Consider the following 17,955-nt stretch of genomic DNA (forward strand, 5'->3'; position numbering starts at 1 on the left):
ATGTCTGTGCTATTCCTGAGTGGACTGTCATATGGGTATCCCTTATCATTGAGTATCCCTTATCAAAAATACTTGAGACCAGAAGTGCTTGGGAGTTTGATTTTTTTTTTAATTTGGAATATGTATGCATGCATATCTTAGGTGATCTTATATAGTTTTTTTTCTTCTTTTTTTTGTGATGCTAGGGATCAAACTCTGGGCTTTGCATAAGCACACACTTTACCACCGAGCTACACTCTCTGCTCCTATACAGTATTTTTAGTGCGTCTGCATTTTGACTGTAATCTGTCATATAAGGTCAAGTGTGGAATTTGCCATTTATAACACCATGTCAGCACTCCAAAAGTTTTTTTTTTTTTTATTGTAAACAAATGGGATACATGTTGTTTCTCTGTCTGTACATGGCGTAAAGGCATACCATTTGTGTAATCATAAATTTACATAGGGTCAAAAGTTTTGAATTTTGGAGTATTTGGGATTTTCAGAGTAGATCTACACAACCTGTATGCATTTTCTGAAGATTTTTACTTCAGTAATAGCCTCCGTAAAGCAGTGATTATGCTACTCATAATTAATGCTGCTAAGTATCTCAGACAATGTATAAATGATACTATGCTACTGCTATAAATAGCATTTTATATATTTAACCAGTGTTCTTATTAGTTTTTTCCAAAATTTTGTCATTGTTGCCTTACAACTGTAACACATTTTCCCTGTTGTATTCTTTGATGTTCATTAGAACTTGATTTTGTTATCTTAATTAGGCCTATGGCATTCTACCCATTTCTTCCATGTCATTCATTTCTTTTGTCTTCTTTGTCTTTGCCATAGTTTCATTTCAAAGACCAATATCATTTCTAGTATTTCAGTGGCGTTTCTTAGTTTTAACACAAGAGTTTTTCCTTTGCCTTCTCTAATGTACATGAGTTTACATATCAACAGACCTTGAAGACATGTAAGCAATCAGTTAAGTAAACTTACAGGTTGGAAAATTGTAACCATGGACAAAATCTATAAATTTATTTTAATTATTATACTAGTTTGGTTAAATATTCACCAAGAACACATATCTTATAACCAACTATTAAGTTGGATCTCAGTTGAAACTGGTAGGAATTTTCACAGAAATTTAATGCTTGCTCAAAAGCCAAGTGATATGGTAGAAAAATCAGGTTTGTTGTGTCAATATAATGTATCATGGCAGCTTCAAAATTCAATTATTCCTTCACTGTCATAGAGGAATTTACATACTTTCTGGAATTACATATTGTTAAAAAAATTTCCCCCAACTTAATAGTATTTGATGATGAGTTGCTTTGTGTTATGATTTCCTGTTAGTTTGTATTGAACTTATGAGATTCTTGATTTAGTGTCAGATTAGATCTTTGACAGAAAGTTTACATCTCAAGTCAGATGTCAGCCTGATTCAGATGTCCTAGTTATTAGGACCTTAAGAACTAAACTTAAACCATGAAAATTCTCTTGATAAAATATTAAATGTAAGGAATTGATAAGAATAGCTGGATGGGAAAAGGAGTCCCTTTCATCTGTGTTTGGTATATATTGCTTATATATGCCTGAAACAGTAAATTATTGTGTGTATGTTTATCTGTATATGTGTGTGCATGTGTGTGTGTGTGTGTGTGTGTGTGTGTGTGTGTGTTTGTACCAGAGATTTAACCCAGGAATACTTTACCACTGAGCTACATTCCCTAGTTCTTCTTTATTTTTTATTTTGGAACAGGGTCTCACTAAGTTTCTTAAGACCTCACTGAATTGCTGAGGCTGGCCTTGAACTTGTGACCCTTTTGTTTCAGCCTTCTGAGTCACTGGGATTACAGGTATGTGCCATCATGCCTGGCTATAATTGGTTTTTTAAAAATTTAATTTATTTCAGTTTTACTGACTTGCAGATTAAAATCTCTTTCTTGGCTTTTTAATTAGTTTTTAATGAAATTGTTGAAGGTCCTGTATAAATCTCGTAGTGTAGGCTTCTGGTTCATTATATTATCCGTAGTTATCATTTTCTTTAATTAGGACATGTGAATTTCTTCATACCTAGTACATATATACTCATTATATTTATCCAGAATAAGCCATTTTTACTGAAATTAAGGACCAATCGCTGCTATAGGAAGATATCTTTCTGTTAATGATAAATATATTCAGATTTCTGTGTAAGAATATGTTGATTGGCCCTGAATCAAGGCCAGCAGTTTGTTGAAGCTGTTGATTTCAAGCAGAAGCCTAAAGAAATGTCTATGGTCTGTTGGCTATTTCAGAACTTTAGAAGTGTAATGGTCAATTCAATAGAAAGAAACCTCTGAAGGAGGAGAGAAAAAGAATTGTTGACCATAGTTCAGTAGAAAAAGAAACCTGGATTCAAGTATTTGACTCTGTATTTAACTAGATTAGGACAAATCACTTAAGCTTCTTGTGATTTAGTTGTTATGTCTACAGAATGAGAACATACTATGTTTTAACAATGTATTTTTAAAATATATTTTCTGAAGTGATACAGGGAGCTTCTATCAGATATCTTTTTTCTAAAACTCATCTGTATACAAAATTTAGAAAATCATATTCCACTTTTATGTTACCAAAGCCAGTTTGTTTTTTGTCATGTCATCTTGGTTATTTACTAGAGTTGTAACTTGCTTCTTGGCCTTAAATTTAAGAATAGGTGTTAATAAAATATCAGGATAGTGTCTTATTTGGTAAACTAAAAATGTAATAAGGGGCTAAAGATACAACTCAGTGGTAGAGCACTTACTAACAGCATGAGGCCTTGGGTTCAATTTCCAGCACTGGAGATTGACCTCAAGTTTGAGACCAGCCTGGGTCACTTAGTGAGACCTCATCTCAAAATAAAAATAAAAAGGATTTGGGGATGTTGCTCAGTGATAGAGCACCCCTGGGTTAAATCCCCAGTACCATCCCCAAGTCTGCCCCCCCCAAATCTAAGAGAAAACTAGTATTAGTATCTTTAATGTTTTCTTATCAGACAGTAAACATATTAAAAAATAAATATTTGCCTGATATTCAAAGAAGATTTGCCTAAGTAGGGCATAAATAATTTTCAGAATGGTGCAGCATTCTGGTTTTTCATGACTTTTCTAGTTCTCTCCTATATTGAATAGAGCCTGTGTGTGCAACCAGTAAGATACTAAAGGAGTGTGTGATTTATAAGGACAGATCATAAAAGACACAGTAGCTTCTGCCTTGGTCTCTGTATATTGCTCACTCTGGAACCAGCTACTACATTGTCATGAGAATACTTAAGTAACCCTATGGAGAGACCAACTTGGGGACCAAACCAGTACCAACTTGCCAGCCTTGTGAGTAAGCAAGTGAACTTGAAAGTGAATCCTCTAGCCCCAGTAAAGTCAATAAAAGTTGCTTATGTAGACAGGAAATTAGCAAAATATCTAGATTCTCTCACCTTACTCTGGCAGTCCATAATGGAAATTCCTTATAACCTATCTGCTTATATGGCTATAAAGTTCCCTAACCAACTTATTCCTAATTACCTCTGATCATGGACCTAGTTCTGATGGATTTCCACACTGAAGTATTATATAATCAGATTTAAATAGAAGACTGTTTATTCTTGTCCAGTATCTGCTTTATAGTTTTAAAATTAAAACTGTTCTGTAGCTTAAATACCATTCAAAATTCCCAAGTATTTCATGTTCCATAATACTAACATTTAATGAAAGCACAAATTAGATTCTACCATAATAATATACATTTCTGTCCTCCAAAAGACTATCTATAGCATTGTTTGTAAAATTTTGGGTTTCTAGGAACTAGAGTTTGAAAAGACAGAAAAGAAACTGGTAGGGCTGGGGAGATAGCTCAGTTGGAAGAGTACTTGCCTTGCAAGCACAAGGCCCTGGGTTCGATCCCCGGCACCAAAAAAAAAAAAAAAAAAAAAAAAGAAACTGGTAATGGTGACTGCCTCTGCCTCTATAGATGGTTAAGGTACAGGTATATTTTCTTATACTTTTAAAAATGTGTACCACATTCATGTAATACCTACTCCAAGATTTAGTGTTTTTAAAGTCTGTTTTCCTGATAAAGCTAAATTTTATGTTTAAAATGGATGTGGCCTAAAATAAATGGAATAGTTGAGACCATGCTTGTTAATTTTTTCTTTTCTTTTCTTTTCTTTTTTCTTTCCCCAGCCCTTATTTTATTTTCTCTTGAGACAGGGCCTTCCTTTTCTCAAACTGATAATTCTCCTGCCTCAGCCTCTGGAGTAACTGGGATTACTGCATGCATCATCACACCCAGCTTCTCTTAGATACTTTAAGACACATTCTCTACCTTTAACCCCTGTGAGACTGTTCTTCAGAGAAACAGAAACCCATAGGGTGTGTGTGTTGAGAGAGAGAGAATGAAAATGTATGAGAGGCATTCAGAGAAGAGATTATTGTGGGAATGAGTTTATGGGTTTATGTAGGCCCAGAAGTCCCTCATAAGTTCTGTCTGGCCAGGCACAGTGGCTCATGCCTATAATCCCAGGGGCTCAGGAGACTGAGATAGGAGGATCACAAGTCCAAGGCCTGCCTCATCAATTTAGCAAGGCCCTAAGCAAGGCTGTGGATGAAGTTCAGTGGCAAATTGCTCCTGGATTAAATCATCAGTAACTCCCCCTGTGCACCCCCCCAAAAAAAGTGCTGTCTGTAAAGGTGATTTAGTTCAGTTCAACTAAAGTTGAAATTTTTTAATTTTTTTAAATTTTTTTAAATTATTTTAAAATTATTTTTATTGTAAACAAATGGGATACATGTTGTTTCTGTTTGTACATGGAGTAACAGCGTACCATTTGCGTAATCATACATTCACATAGGGTAATGAGGTTTGATTCATTCTGTTATTTTTTCCTTCCTCCCCACCCCTCCCATCCCTCTTTTCCCTCTATACAGTCCCTCCTTCCTCCATTCTTGTCCCCCTCCCACCCCCCATTATGTGTCATCATCCGCTTATCAGCAAGATCATTCGTCCTTTGGATTTTTGAGATTGGCTTATCTACTTAGCATGATATTCTCCAGTTTCATCCATTTGCCTGCAAATGCCATAATTTTATTATTTTTTATAGCTGAGTAATATTCCATTGTATATATATATATACAATGATACAATGTGATATATATATATATATCACAGTTTCTTTATCCATTCATCAATTGAAGGGCATCTAGGTTGGTGCCACAGTCTGGCTATGGTGAATTGAGCAGCTATGAACATTGATGTGGCTGTATCTCTGCAGTATGCTGATTTTAAGTCCTTTGGGTATAGGCTGAGGAGTGGGATAGCTGGGTCAAATGGTGGGTCCATTCCAAGTTTTCTAAGGAATCTCCACACTGCTTTCCAGAGTGGCTGCACTAATTTGCAACCCCACCAGCAATGTATGAGTGTACCTTTTTCCCCACATCCTCTCCAACACCTATTGTTGCTTGTATTCTTGATAATTGCCATTCTATTTGGGGTGAGATGGAATCTTAGTGCAGTTTTGATTTGCTTTTCTCTTATTACTAAAGATGGTCAACATTTTTTCCTATGTTTGTTGATTGCTTGTAGATCTTCCGTGAAGCTTCTGTTCATATCCTTAGCCCATTTTTTGTTTGGATTATTTGTATTCCTGGTGTAGAGTTTTGTTTTTTTTTTTTTTCAGCGACAGAAAAGTTATTTTATTTTTTCAATTAGGCATAATTTTTTTTATTATTATTGTATACAAATGGGATACATGTTGTTTCTCTGTTTGTACATGGAGTCAAGGCATACCATTTGTGTAATCATACATTTACATAGGACAATGATGTTTGATTCATTATTTTTTTCCCTTCCCCCCACCCCTCCCACCCCTCTTTTCCCTCTATACAGTCCTTCTTTCCTTCATTCTTACCACACTCCTTATCCCTAACCCTAAACCTAACCCTAGACCTAATGCTAACCCCTCCCACCCCCCAATATATGTCCTCATCCACTTATCAGCGGGATCATTCGTCCTTTAGTCTTTTGAGATTGGCTTATCTCACTTAGCATGATATTCTCCAATTTCATCCATTTGCCTGCAAATGCCATAATTTTATCATTCTTCATTGCAGAGTAATATTCCATTGTATATATATGCCACAGTTTCTTTATCCATTCATCAACTGATGGGCATCTAGGTTGGCTCCACAATCTGGCTATGGTGAATTGAGCAGCAATGAACATTGATGTGGCTGTATCTCTGTAGTATGCTGATTTTAAGTCCTTTGGGTATAGGCTGAGGAGTGGGATAGCTGGGTCAAATGGTGTTTCCATTCCAAGCTTTCTGAGGAATCTCCATACTGCTTTCTAGAGTGGCTGCACTAATTTGCAACCCCACCAACAATGTATGAGTGTTCCTTTTTAACCACATCCTCTCCAACACCTATTGTTGCTTGTGTTCTTGATAATCGCCATTCTAATTGGGGTGAGATGAAATCTTAGGGTAGTTTTGATTTGCATTTCCCTTATTACTAGGGATGTTGAACATTTTTTCATATATCTGTTGATTGCTTGTACATCTTCTTCTGTGAAGTGTCTGTTCATTTCCTTAGCCCATTTGTCGATTGGATTATTTGCATTCTTGGTGTAGAGTTTTTTGAGTTCTTTTTAGATTCTGAAAATTAGTGCTCTATCTGAAGTATGAGTGGCAAAGATTTTCTCCCACTCTGTAGGCTCTTTCTTCGCATTGCTGATAGTTTCCTTTGCTGAGAGAAAGCTTTTTAGTTTGAATCTATCCCAGTTACTGATTCTTGCTTTTATTTCTTGTGCTATGGGAGTCCTGTTAAGGAAGTCTGATCCTAAGCCAACAAGTTGAAGATTTGGAACTACTTTTTCTTCTATAAGATGAAGGGTCTCTGGTCTGATTCCGAGGTCCTTGATCCATTTTGAGTTGAGTTTTGTGTAGGGTGAGAGATAGGGGTTTAATTTCATTCTGTTGCATATGATTTTCCAGTTTTCCCAGCACCATTTGTTGAAGAGGCTATCTTTTCTCCATTGCATATTTTTGGACCCTTTGTCTAGTATGAGAAAATTGTATTTATTTGGATTTGTGTCCATGTCCTCTCTTCTGTACCATTGATTTACCTGTCTATTTTGGTACCAATACCATGCTGTTTTTATTACTATTGCTTTGTAGTAGAGTTTTTTGAGTTCTTTTTAGATTCTGAAAATTAGTGCTCTATCTGAAGTATGAGTGGCAAAGATTTTCTCAACTCTGTAGGCTCTCTCTTCACATTGCTGATAGTTTCCTTTGCTGAGAGAAATCTATTTAGTTTGAATCTATCCCAGTTATTGATTCTTGCTTTTATTTCTTGTGCTATGGGAGTCCTGTTAAGGAAATCTGATCCTAAGAAGACATGTTGAAGATTTGGACCTACTTTTTCTTCTATAAGATGCAGGGTCTCTGGTCTGATTTCAAGGTCCTTGATCCATTTTGAGTTGATTTTTGTGCAGGGTGAGAGATAGGGGTTTAGTTTCATTCTGTTGCATATGGATTTCCAGTTTTCCCAGCACCATTTGTTGAAGAGGCTATCTTTTCTCCATTGCATATTTTTGGCCCCTTTGTCTAGTATTAGAAAATTGTATTTATTTGGATTTGTGTCCGTGTCCTCTATTCTGTACCATTGATCTACCTGTCTATTTTGGTACCAATACCATGCTGTTTTTGTTACCATTGCTTTGTAGTAGAGTTGAAGTTCTGGTTTTGCGATACCCCCTGCTTCACTCTTCCTGCTAAGGATTGCTTTAGCTATTCTGGGTTTCTTATTCTTCCAGATGAATTTCATGATTGCTTGCTCTATTTCTGTAAGGTACATCATTGGGATTTTAATTGGAATTGCATTGAATCTGTATAGCACTTTTGGTAGTATGGCCATTTTGACAATATTAATTCTGCCTGTCCAAGAACATGGGAGATCTTTCCATCTTCTAAGGTCTTCCTCAATTTCTTTCTTCAATATTTTGTAGTTTTCATTGTAGAGATCTTTTACCTCTTTGGTTAGATTGATTCCCAAGTTTTTTTTTTTTTTTTTTTTGAGGCTATTGCAAATGGAGTTGTTTTCCTCATTTCCCTTTCAGCTGTTTCGTCGCTTGCGTATAAAAATGATTTAGATTTATGCGTGTTGATTTTATAGCCTGCTATTTTGCTGAATTCATTGATGAGGTCTAGAAGTTTTCTGGAGGAGGTTTTTGGATCCTCTAAATATAGAATCATGTCATCAGCAAATAGTGACAGCTTAAGTTCCTCTTTTCCTATTCGTATCCCTTTAATTTCTTTGGTCTGCCTAATTGCTTTGGCTAGAGTTTCGAGGACAATGTTGAATAGAAGTAGTGAAAGATGAAATCCCTGTCTTGTTTCCATTTTTAAAGGGAATGGTTTCAGTTTTTCTCCATTAAGAATGATGTTGGCCATGGGCTTAGCATAAATAGCCTTTACGATGTTCAGGTATGTTCCTACTATCGCTATTTTTTCTAGGGTTTTGAGCATGAAGGGGTGTTGTACTTTCTCAAACGCTTTTTCTGTGTCAATTGAAATAACCATATGATTCTTATCCTTAAGTCTATTGACATGATGGATTACGTTTATTGATTTACGAATATTGAATCATCCTTGCATTCCAGGGATGAACCCCACTTGATCGTGGTGCTATGTTTTTGGATACAGTTTGCCAATATTTTGCTAAGGATCTTTGCATCTATATTCATCAAGGATATTGGTCTAAAATTTTCTTTCCTTGATGTGTCTTTGCCTGGTTTGGGTATGAGGGTGATATTAGCTTCATAGAATGAGTTTGGTAGGGTACCCTCCTTTTCTATTTCCTGGAATACTTTGAGAAGTATTGGAATGAGTACTTCTTTGAAGGTCTTGTAGAACTTGGCTGAGAATCCGTCTGGTCCTGGGCTTTTCTTGGATGGTAGGTTTTTAATGGCTTCTTCTATTTCATTGCTTGATATTGATCTGTTTAAATCGTGTATGTCCTCCTGGTTTAGTTTGGGAGGAGCATATGTCTGTAGAAATTTGTGTCTTTGGTAGTTTCTATTTTGTTGGAATACAGATTTTCAAAGTAGCTTCTCATTATGTTATGTATCTCAGTGGTGTCTGTCATGTTTTTTCATCACGGATTTTAGTAATTTGAGTTTTCTCTCTCCTCTTTGTTAGTGTGGCTAAGGGTTTGTCTATTTTGTTTACTTTTTCAAAGAACCAACTTTTTGTTTTGTCTATTTTTTGAATTGTTTCTTTTGTTTCAATTTCATTGATTTCAGCTCTGATTTTTATTATTCCCTGTCTTCTACTACTTTTGCTGTTATTCTGTTCTTCTTTTTCTAGGGCTTTGAGCTGTAATGTTAGGTCATTTAGTTGTTGACTTTTCATCCTTTTCTGTAATGTGCTCCATGCGATGAATTTTCCTCTTAGTACCGCTTTCATAGTGTCCCAGAGATTTTGATATGTTGTATCATTGTTCTCATTGACCTCTAAGAATTTTTTTATCTCCTCCCTGATGTTTTCTGTTATCCATTTTTCATTCCATAGCATATTATTTAGTCTCCAGGTGTTGGAGTAATTTTTGTTTTTTATTTTGTCATTGATTTCTATTCTTAGTCCATTATGATCTGATAGAACACAAGGCAGTATCTCTATTTTATGAATTTCCTAAGGGCTACTTTGTGGCATAACATATGGTCTGTTTTCAAGAAGGTTCCATGTGCTGTTGAGAAGAAAGTGAATCCGCTTGTTGATGGATGGAATATTCTATATATGTCTATCAAATCTAGGTTATTGATTGTGTTATTGAGTTCTATGGTTTCTTTGGTTGGTTTTTGTTTGGAAGATCTATCTAGTGGTGACAGCGGTGCATTAAAGTCACCCAGAATTATTGTGTTGTGGTCTATGTGATTCCTGAAATTGAGAAGGATTTGTTTGATGTACAGGGATGCACCATTGTTTGGAGCATAAATATTTACTATCGTTATGTCTTCCTGATTTATGATTCCCTTAGGCAGTATGAAATGTCCTTTTTTATCCCTTCTGACTAACTTTGACTTGAAGTCCACTTTATCTGATATAAGGATGGAAACCCCCGCTTTTTTACTGAGTCCATGTGCGTGGTAGGTTTTTTTTTCCTATCCTTTCACCTTTAGTCTGTGGATGTCTTTTTCTTTGAGATGAGTCTCTTGCAGGCAGCATATCGTTGGGTCTTTCTTTTTAATCCTCTGCCAGTCTGTGTTTTTTGATTGATGAGTTTAGGCCATTAACGTTTAGGGTTATGATTGAGATATGATTTGTATTCCCAGTCATTTGGCTTATTTTTGGTTTTTAACTTGGCTTGGTTTCTCCTGTGAGTGGGTTTTCTCTAAGGTAGTTCCTCCCTTTGCTGACCTCCATTGTCGTTTTTCATTTCCTCCTCATGGAATATTTTGTTGAGAACATTCTGTAGTGCAGGCTTTCTACTTGTAAATTCTTTTAACTTTTGTTTATCATGGAAGGATTTTATTTCATCTTCAAATCTGAAGGTTAGTTTTGCTGGGTATAGGATTCTTGGTTGGCAACCATGTTCTTTCAGAGCTTGAAATACGTCGTTCCAGGTCCTTCTAACTTTTAGAGTCTGGGTTGAGAAGTCGGCTGCTATCCATATTGGTCTCCCCCTATATGTAATCTGATGCTTTTGTCTCACGGCCTTCAAAATCCTATCTTTATTTTGAATGTTAGGCATTTTCATTATAATGTGCCTTGGTGTGGATCTGTTGTGATTTTGTGCATTTGGTGTTCTGTAAGCCTCTTGTATTTGATTTTCCATTTCATTCTTCAGGCTTGGGAAATTTTCTGCTATTATTTCATTGAATAGGTTGTTCATTCCTTTGGTTTGTATCTCTGTGCCTTCCTCAGTCCCAATAATTCTTAAATTTGGTCTTTTCATGATGTCCCATAGTTCTTGGAGATTCTGTTCCTGATTTCTTACCCTCTTCTCTATTTGGGCAACTTTATTTTCAAGATTAAATATTTTGTCTTTATTGTCTGAGGTTCTGTCTTCCAAGTGGTCTAGTCTTTTGGTGATGCTTTCCATTGAGTTTTGTATTTGGTTTATTGTTTCCTTCATTTCAAGGATTTCTGTTTGGTTTGTTTTTTTTTTTTTTTTTTTTTTTGGAGAATCTCTATCTCTTTGTTGAAATGATCTTTTCCTTCCTGCTGTTGCTCTTTCAACTGCTTATTGGTATGATCATTCATTGCCTGCATTTGCTCTCTTATCTCATCCTTTGCTTTGCGAACCCTCTTAATCATATAATCTGAAGTTCTTTTTGACATTTCTTCTAACATACTGTCATTGGATTCTATTAATAATAGAATCTAGATTGGTTTGGATCATTTTCTTCCCTTGTTTTTTCATGTTGTTCATGTATCTTCCCCTCTAGCAGTGCAGATCTGGGGTATTGCAGGTTTCCCCCTATAAGCTTATAGTGGCCCTATAGGTTTCCAGAATTCTTTATTTAAGGGGAGATCAATATTAGCAGTGCCCAATTCAGATACTATGCAATCCTAGACCAAATAGCCCCTATGAGGACAATAACAAAATTGTCATAATAGACAGAATGAGTTCAAATATTATCTTCAGTAAAACAAACAGATTTGCAATAAGGTCTGCAGTTTCAAATGGAGGACAAAGAGGATGCAGAGGGATCTAGAATGTGACTGTTCATGGGATAAGAAAAGAATATACAGAAGTTCTAGATAATAGAAAGGGTGAGAGTGTAATCAAAAGAAATTGGATGTTAGTATGCAAAAAAGGGAGAAAGAGACTCTGAGGGAACAGGTAAACAAAAGGAAAAGAGAGCAAGAAAAGTAAAGAAATAAAAACTTAAATTTCTTTAATAAGGAGAAAAAAGAAAATCTACAGTATAACAGTCATATAGTAATGAAACCTCCCAGAGTTCAGTAGCATGATGCATGGGAGGTACCTGACAATGAGCTTCAAGCCTCCAGCAGGCGTCTCAGGATGGGTTTTGCCCCACCCAAAGATCGGAGCTACAGCTTCCAGGATTATCCAAGATGGCTGCTCTGGCTTCGAAATGTGTTGGCAAATGGGGAGCTGCAGCTCAGGGTGTGGTCGTGGTCAGCAGGAGGTCCTGGAGGTGGGATGTGGTTGTTCAGGCAGGGGTCCTGGAGGTTGGGTGTGTTTGGTGTGGTTGCGGGATCCTGGAGGCTGGTTGCAATCAGTCGGTCTGGGGTCCCGGTAATAGGGCGCAGTCAGTTGGTCTGGGGGTCTTGGCGGCAGGGAACAGTCAGTCAATGTGAGGGCCCCAGAGGCAGGGAGTGATCTGTCGGGCTGAGGGATCCTGGAGATGGGGTTCAGTCAGTCCGGCCAGGGGTCCTAAGGGGCCTGGCTGTTGTCTCAAAATGGCGGCAGCCTTGTGTAATCAAACCTGCAGGTACTGTAACAGTGAATTCCAGGCAACAGCAGGCAGCTGGTGCTCCACTGACGGTTGGTGATTAGTTTGCTGACTGTTGTCGGATGATCAGGAGGTGAACCTCTTGCATTGGGTGATGGATAGGAGTCTAAAGTTGAGATTTTACCAGGTAAATATAATGGAGAGAGGAGTAAGAGGTTTGTAAGTTTGGAAGGGCGTGGTTATTGTTGACTTTAAAGAGGAAAGTAAAGATGGAGATAATCAATAGTGGAAAATGATAAGAACATGTTTTATTGGATTGGAGAACTCAACAAGGTAAAAGAATGTTGAATTCATAAATAGTAGAATGAACTAGAGGGCTAGGAAGTATGTTTCAAAGATGGGAAATTTAGTTAGTGAGATTTTGGTTAAGATTTTGGAATTGATGCAATTATTGATGACAAAGTCCTGAGTGGATCAAGGAAGTAAGTATTGGGAGTTAAAGAAATTAATGAACAGTGAAGCCGGAGTATTAGAGATAGACTTTGAAGTTATTGAGATTGATTGCAAATTCAGCTGGTGGCACATGCCTGTAATCCTAGCGCTCAGGAGGCTGAGATAGGAGGTTTGCAAGTTCAAAGTCAGCCTCAGCAATTTAGTGAGGCCCTAAGCAACTTAGCAAGACCCTTTCTCAAAATAAAATATAAAAAGGTGTGGGGATGTGACTCGGTGGTTAAGTGCCCCTGGATTCAATCCCTGGTACCAAGGTAGGAAAAAGGAGAATATCAGGAGCAATAGAGGATACTAGTTGAGTAACATGATAAAAGAGCTTGGGTGTTTAAAGAAGAAAAATGGTTTGGAGGTGGTAACTGGATTCAGGGAGCACATCTTTTGCCTTCTTGGACCTCTTCAATGTCCTACTCTTCCTGTCTTCTGACCTAAAGTATAGGAGATATAAGAGAAAAAAAAATCTCCCCTTGAGAAAGCTAAAAAGAAAGTGGTGCTATTAGGTTTTAATTAAGATAAATCAAATTGAAGAGCTTGAAGTTACAGAAAAATTAGTTGATTATTTTATTGGTATATTAGTCTTGCATTTTTAGTGTAGTAGTACTACAGTATACAGTTTGATTTTGTGAGTTACATAAATTTGTGTTATTTTAGCAAATATATTAAGCACCATGTCAAACCTGTTGTGAAATTTGGTATTCTTTTGTGGGAGGGGAGAAAACATGGAGTTGGAGTTCAAAACTCCAAACATCTGGCATGGGCCCGTAGAAGTAACATTGACCGTGATGATTATGTTCCCAGATCTTCCCATAAAAGACCATTTAATTCATGTGCAGTATTAACTGCCATAAGTGCCCCATATAAGATTGGATAATCCTATTTCTAGAGGAAAATGTTTCACCTTTTGAATTTGGTATATCAGAAACATTTCATCTCTCCTTATTGTCCTAGAATAGGTTTCCCTTCTTACATTACAGACCCTTCTTTACTCTGCCAGGCAATTAAAGTAGTACCTCCCTGCTTTTAAGGTACTGGGAGTTTTGTGGGAATCAAGAGTTTAATTGTTAGAAACAAGAATCAAATTCAGATGAGAAAGAACAGCATTTCAGGAAGTCAAGGAATAAGGACCTGTCTAGGGGTATTTTATTTATTCATTCATTCATTCATTCATTCATTCATTCATTTATGGGGGTGGATAATGGGAATTGAACCCAGAGGTGCTTTACTGCTGAGCCACATGCTCAGCCCTTTTTGTATTTTATTTTGAACAGAGTCACCTAAATTGCTTAGGGTCTCACTAAATTGCTGATACTGGCCTTAAACTTGTGATCCTTCCTGCGTCAGCCTTCTGAGCTGCAGTATTTGATCTTTTAATGGCTCCCTATCCCCAATCCTAAAGCATGCACAAAATGTTTCTAGAATTTTATGGTTTCTTTATTAGTAAAGATGGAAAAATAAAAAAGAAATGAGCAGTTTGTCCTATGCTTGTTCTTTTTCTACTCGTATTTTCTAAGGCGTGCTCTTCATTCACTCAACAAATATTTAATTTCAACTAGGTACCTGGGACAGTGCTATTAAAGTTGTGAAGATGAACACAAAGCTCCTTGTTCAGAATTTCACAGTCTAATGGGAGGAAATAGATATAAGTTTGGTCCATAGTTGATATCAGGGAATAGAGGGAGAAGTACCAGACTGCTTGGGATAGAGACAGCTTCACAGATCTGGGTCTTGAAGTATGAGAGGTAGTTCATTGATAATTTGTAAGAATTTGATTACCTACCCTGAACCAGGCAGGATACTAAAATACTGCTGAGAATATAAGAACTTATAATTACTTAAAAGAAACGATTACTTATAAACAGTCTTGACCTCAAGCAGTTTAGTGAGAAGACCAATAAGTAGATAATCCCAAGTGTGAGATAACTGGTAAACTGTTCTGGAAGCATTTTGGGGCTTGTAAGGGAAAATCTAAACTCTGGCAGGAGGTGTTAGGGAAGGCTTTGGGGAGATGTCATCTAAACTAGATCTTAAAAACTGGGTCAGCATTAGCCTGGTGCAAAGCAGAGTAAGAATCTTCCAATAGATGAAATAGTGACTATAGTAAGTTGCTGATAAGTGCACAGGAGTTCAGATGGTTGAAATATAGCTGGTGTCATTGGGTGATCTTGGGTAAGGAAGGAGAGGTGTGAGGGGCCATAAAGGAACCTTACATGCAGTGCTAATGAGTTTGGATTTCTATTTTGTCAGCATTTGAGTATTTCAAAAAGTAGAAAATCCTAATTTTTGAGGGGTCTTTCTAGTAGTGGATAATTATGTATTATTTTTTGGTAAGAGTGGCTTACAGTTTTTGTTGTTGATGATGATAATATTAAAATAGTACTGTCTGTGCAACTATTAAAGATGGAACCAACGTAGGTGTTCTTCAACAGATGAACGGATAAAGAAAATGTGGTATGTATGTGTATACACACACACACACACACTTACACACACAATAGAATATTACTCACCTTTAAAGAAGAATGAAATCATGGCATTTGCTGGTAAATGGATGAAGTTGGAAAATATCAGGCTAACTGAAATAAACCAAATCCCCAAAACCAAAGGCCATTGTTTCCTCTGATATGTGAATGATAATTCACGATATAAGGGGTGGTGGGGGAGCTAGGGAAGAATAGAGTTATTTTAGGTTAGGTAGAGGGGAGTGAAGGGAGGGGAAGGGGTATGGAGGTAGGAAGGATAGTAGAGTAAAACAGACATTATTATCTCATGTACATATATGACTGCATAACTGATGTGATCCTACAGTATGTACAATCAGAAAAATGAGAAATTATACTCCATTTATGTATGATTTTTCAGAATGCATAAGTGTATTCTATGATGTATAACTAATTAGAACAAGTTTAAAATTTTTTGAAAAGACTTAAACATTAAAAAAAAAAGACAATTCTGTTTCTCAGTAGAACCCAAGTCTCCTGAGTTTTTTAAAAAAAAATTTTTTTAAAGCAACATATTTGTTCTTAATGCCAGAAAAGTGTTAGGAAAAAAACATTTCAAAAGGAGGAAGACCCCTTCTACCTTTTAGGCAAGTAAGATTTTGTATAGACTGTTTCTGAAAAATAGTTAATAAATCCCACCAAATTGTCTTATTAATGTATAGGAGACCTTGTAAAAACAAAAAAGAAAGAAAGAAAAGAACTTTGTGATCTAAAGTATAAAAGAATATGTATCCAAAAAAGCAACAACAACAAAAAGCTTTTCTGTCAAAGTCCCAAGTGTTTTATTGAGATGTTGGTTTAAATTAATAACAGATCTTTGAGAAAAGGAGAAAAAGCTCTTATCCTATTTTATAAGCTATAGAATACTATAAGATCAAGATGTTTATTCATGGTTGGTGTCAATTGAGAAAGATATTTGTGAAATGAAATTTAGCCCAATTCTTTAATCTTTTTCCTTCTATAAAAGCTATGTGACACATCAGTTAATTCTACTCTACCTGGGAGTACCTGGCAAAGAAAGTTTAAAAAGACTTATAAAAGTAAATATGAAGTTTTGGTTTTAAAAATATTAATCTGGGCTGAGGGTGTAACTCAGTGATACAACATATAGTTAGCATTTGAGGGGCCCTGGATCAAATCATCAGCCCCAAAAAAGAAGGAAAAAAGAAAAGATAATCTAACTTGAAAGAGGAAATTATTTATTAGGTTACCTTGATTTTCCTTTCTTCTCTCCTGAACATAATATTAAATATTCATTATGAACTCATTTATTAGAGGATTCATTAACCTAATCCCTAAAATGAATTGTGTATTAAATAGTACAACTACTGGTAGTCCAAGTGACCCAGAGGTTTCTGATTTGATTGACAAAATCCAGTAATGCTAGGTAGATTTTTTTTTCACTTTATTTAATAGTAAGTTTGGATTATTTAACCTATAATAGCATACAAACATTTTTTAAAGTGGTAAATTATAATTATACATAATAGGATTTATTGTGCCATGTATGTATACACACATAACAATTTGATCAGTCTCATTCCTCATTACTTTCCCTTTCCTTCCCCTCTTCCCTTCCCTGATCTGCTTGCTGTATTTTATTGATTTCTCTTCTGTTATTATTATGTTAACTAGCACATTATAATTATATAAACAGGATTCATTGTGGTATATTTGTATATAAACATAGTATAATTTGTTAAATTTCATTCCCCAGTACTTACCATGCCCTTGCCTCCTTCCTCCCTTTGTATCACCTTCCTCTTCAATTGGTTTCCTTTCTGTTTTCTGGAGGTCTCTTTGTTTTATCTATCCACCCCACCACCACCCGCCCCTGCCACCGCCAGCTTCACATATGAGAAAAAACATTTGACCCTTGACTTTCTGAGTCTGACTTATTTCACTTAGCATGATGTTCTCCAGTTCCATCCATTTACCAGCAAATTATATAATTTCATTCTCTATGACTAAAACTCCACTATGTCTTATGATTTAAATATGTGGTTTCTCCCAAAAGCTCAAAAGGTGGTGTAACTATGTGAAATGATTAGATTCTGAGAGCTGTAGCCTATTTGGTGGATTAATATTTTGAAAGGACTACTGGGCAGTAACTGTAGGCAGGTAGGTAATGGCTAGAAGGTGTGGTCACTGGGGGTGTGCCCTGGAAGAGTTCATCTTCCCTGCAACCTCTTTCCCTTTCTCTCAGCTTCTGGGATGCCATGAACTGAGGAGCTTTCTACTGCTCTGTCCTTGCATCATGATATGATGTTCAACCTCACCTTGGGCCCAGAGCAATGGAATCAGCCACCCATGGTCTGACCCCCTGAAACTGTCAGCCCAAAATAAACTTTTCCTTCTCTAAATTGTTCGTGTCAGGTATTTTAATCACAGCAATGAAAAGCTGACTTAACACATGTATATATACCACATTTTATTTATCCATTCATTTGTTGACAGTCACCTAGGTTGGTTCCATAACTTGGTCATTATGAATTGTGTTGCTATAATTCATATATCACTGTAGTAT

The 17,955-nt window shown here is 36.4% G+C and overlaps 1 protein-coding gene and 1 non-coding gene across 10 annotated transcripts in view; both read left to right on the forward strand.

Annotated features, from left to right (window-relative positions):
- Apc (APC regulator of WNT signaling pathway) overlaps nt 1–17,955 on the forward strand; it is a 137,779-nt gene that overhangs the window by 14,938 nt on the left and 104,886 nt on the right. The window lies entirely within an intron of this gene.
- On the forward strand, nt 2,193–2,325 carry LOC124987749 (small nucleolar RNA SNORA2/SNORA34 family). The gene has a single exon (XR_007109264.1). It is a non-coding gene; the product is annotated as a small nucleolar RNA SNORA2/SNORA34 family (small nucleolar RNA).

The sequence above is a fragment of the Sciurus carolinensis genome, chromosome 6, assembly GCF_902686445.1.
Source record: "Sciurus carolinensis chromosome 6, mSciCar1.2, whole genome shotgun sequence".
Taxonomy (NCBI): domain Eukaryota; kingdom Metazoa; phylum Chordata; class Mammalia; order Rodentia; family Sciuridae; genus Sciurus; species Sciurus carolinensis.